Raw genomic sequence first — 2,813 nt, 5'->3', positions numbered from 1 at the left:
TGCCGGTCCACATTCTTGTTGCATTCGGTTTTTTCTGCAGTGGTGAGGGGCGTAAAAAAAATCAAGTGCGGGAGGAGGGCGGACAAAGGGGGGAGGCAGAACATGGTCAGTTGACAGGGAAAGGAACCTTACTCTTTTTTAAGTAGTAGAGAAGAGATAGAGATTTCCACGTGAAGATCCACACTATATATTCAACTACTACTCTAGAAGCAAATTGAAGTTATGTACCTATCTTTTAGGCATGCACCATTTCAAATAAGACATAAAGCAACGCCGCCACATCTCTGTTTTACCATCTTACTTCTGTTTCAGTTAATGGTCACACAAATATATTAATACCAACTAACTTCCCTTTTCACACCATACCATGCACACCACCACGTCCAGGAGCCTCCAGACTGGGTAAACGAGGTCAAGCTCTATGAACACCACGTCGACAGCCTCTATCGCATGATCGCCTACAAAGAGCCGTGCATTAAATACTATGCCTGATGATGATCTACCAATCAAGCTTGCGGACGGAGATGTTTCCGTCATCTCTCGCCTCATTCTAGGAATTGACAAAAGGCCCACCATCACAACCAACTGGTCAGACATTCCTAAACCCCGTGACATAATTATGTACATTCTGAACATGTGCTTTTTAAGAATGCTTATCCAGTTCCTTAATGTGCGTCAGTTTTATTTGTATGCTTCAGTCTCTTCTTTGTGCACGCCTGGGAGCCGGTATGCAAGTGCATGTGCGTTGCATGACAAGTTCGACATGGCTTTCCTCTTTGTTCCTGCTGACCCAGGTACCAAGGTTTTCTTCTGCGTATAGATATTCATCATACATGTGTACAAACAGGCACTAAGCACTGCAATATTATGGTATTTAACAGTAATTCGCCGTCTAAATAGGCCATGCTGATTAGTACTGACGTTGAGCAAGCACTGCTTGGTACATTACTTACAAGTTTCAATTGCAAGATCTATAATGTTGGCTTAATTTTATATGGTTTTACGCAAAACTATATACTCCCCGCCACCGAAAAGCACCACGACGTATAGGAGAAGAAAACAGTGTCGCACACCCATTGACAAATGGGGACATGTAGAGTGGGAGGTTGTGTGGGCACTCCATTTCCAAAGGATGCCATTTTTTCTCTCTAGAAAGGTTATTTGTTCTGCTACTACTGCATATGCATCTTTGGCAATTATGCATGACAATCGATCTTCAGCATGTGCTTGCTTGCTACATTTATTTGCAGGTTTTGTGAATCATTACATTCAATATTTCTTCCTTTCAAAGTATGTCTAGCGTGTATTCATTCTTTAACCGAGGAAGTTCTTTTATTTGTGCAATTTCTTCATGATTTTGTTACAAAATATAGGCCAGTCAATCGGCATCTTGGTCGGTTAATCGTTACTCGGTGGGTTACCAAATAGCCGATTAACTGATTTATCGACTGATTAACTGGCCGATTCGGCTATTTATCCCTACTCAGCACCCAACTGATATGGTACCAGTTACCAGTATCCTTGTCTGATCTATGGTCTCCAACCAGAAACTTCGTACTGTTTACTCTAATATGATGTTGGTTATATATGTTACCTCTTGGGACACATGCCACCGACAAAATCAAGTGTTTGAAATTCAAATTTTATCATGATTGATACTGAACCACTAAAATATATAGTGCTTGTTTGAAACGGACGGGCGCTTACCTAGTACAATTATAGAAGAATAACCATGAAATGATCTAGCCACTGAAGAAAGAAACGGTCATTTCTTTTTGTTCACAAAATGTCACCGATTCTGTTCAAATAGACCAACTGAAGAGCAACGACTACGAAATTGGTCAGGAAATGAGAAGAAAATTCACCTAGTGGGGGTCCAAAGCGGAAGAAGAGGCCTTCTTCTTGCTCCAGGGGAAGAGGCCGAGCAGGTCCTTCCGTTGGCACGCAGCCGGAGTAGTCCTCTCCGGGAGGAGCCCTCGAAGCAGATGCTGCGCCTCAGGAGGGGGAGGAGCGCAGGTGGCGCGGGCTCGGCCATGAGAGGCTCCGAAACCGTGCCTAGGTTTGACTCGCCCTGACCAGCTTGTTGTCTCTCGCCATGGTCAATGTGGCTCCGTGCTCCTTATCCTCCGGCCAGCGACCATGAACTGGTCGTCGTCGTCGTCGTCGTCGTCGCAGGTGATCGCGGAGAGTCGGGGGAGGCCGCGCTGGAGGCCGCCGCCGCCGGCGGCGGCGGCGGCGGCAGAAAATTTAGGGGAGGAAAAGGAAAGGGGGTTTCGCGTGATGGAAAGCTTCTCTGCGAAGGCAAGCGCTACGTGCAAACCTGCCAAACTGGCCCGGTCTTAGCGTGTCGGCCCGTTACACATGTGCCCGGCCCGTCATGGACCGCCCAAATCGAATGCAGAACAGAGATGTAAAAAATTCCAAACTCACGCCCGCTATGCGCTTCTGAACTAACTGAAGCCAGATAACAACGGGTCCCGAAAAATTTAGAACAACCATAGGCACCCAATAGGTTTCGTGGACTGTGAACAATTTTTATTTGAGATACATGTACTATGAACATTTGAAAATATTGCTCGTGTAGTGTTTTTCAAAGTTGTGAGTTGTCGCTGGTGAAGATGGGGAAGTTTGTAGATGGTAGGGGCTGGCCTATGTAGCAAGGTCGTCAGAATTGTGATTTTGAATCGGATCGGAGCTTCGACGGTAGGATCGCAAATTGTAGAATCTTCACTATCAAGATCGTAGAAACGTAAATTCTATGAAGTAAGATCGTAGAATCATAGGGGTTAGTTTGGATTGTAAAGTCGTAAAAT

The 2,813-nt window shown here is 45.2% G+C and overlaps 1 long non-coding RNA gene across 3 annotated transcripts in view; it reads right to left on the bottom strand.

Moving 5' to 3' along the window:
• The window catches only part of LOC119315291, a 35,041-nt gene extending 32,827 nt beyond the window's left edge, over positions 1 to 2,214 (bottom strand). For all 3 annotated transcript variants that reach the window (XR_005152670.1, XR_005152667.1, XR_005152668.1), the window contains exon 1: positions 1,866 to 2,214. This is a non-coding gene — a long non-coding RNA (uncharacterized LOC119315291). The remainder of the gene's footprint in view (positions 1 to 1,865) is intronic.
• Between the last annotated feature and the right edge of the window lie 599 nt (positions 2,215 to 2,813).

This window comes from Triticum dicoccoides, chromosome 6A (genome assembly GCF_002162155.2).
Source record: "Triticum dicoccoides isolate Atlit2015 ecotype Zavitan chromosome 6A, WEW_v2.0, whole genome shotgun sequence".
NCBI lineage: Eukaryota > Viridiplantae > Streptophyta > Magnoliopsida > Poales > Poaceae > Triticum > Triticum dicoccoides.
This window is presented reverse-complemented; position numbering and strand designations above follow the sequence as displayed.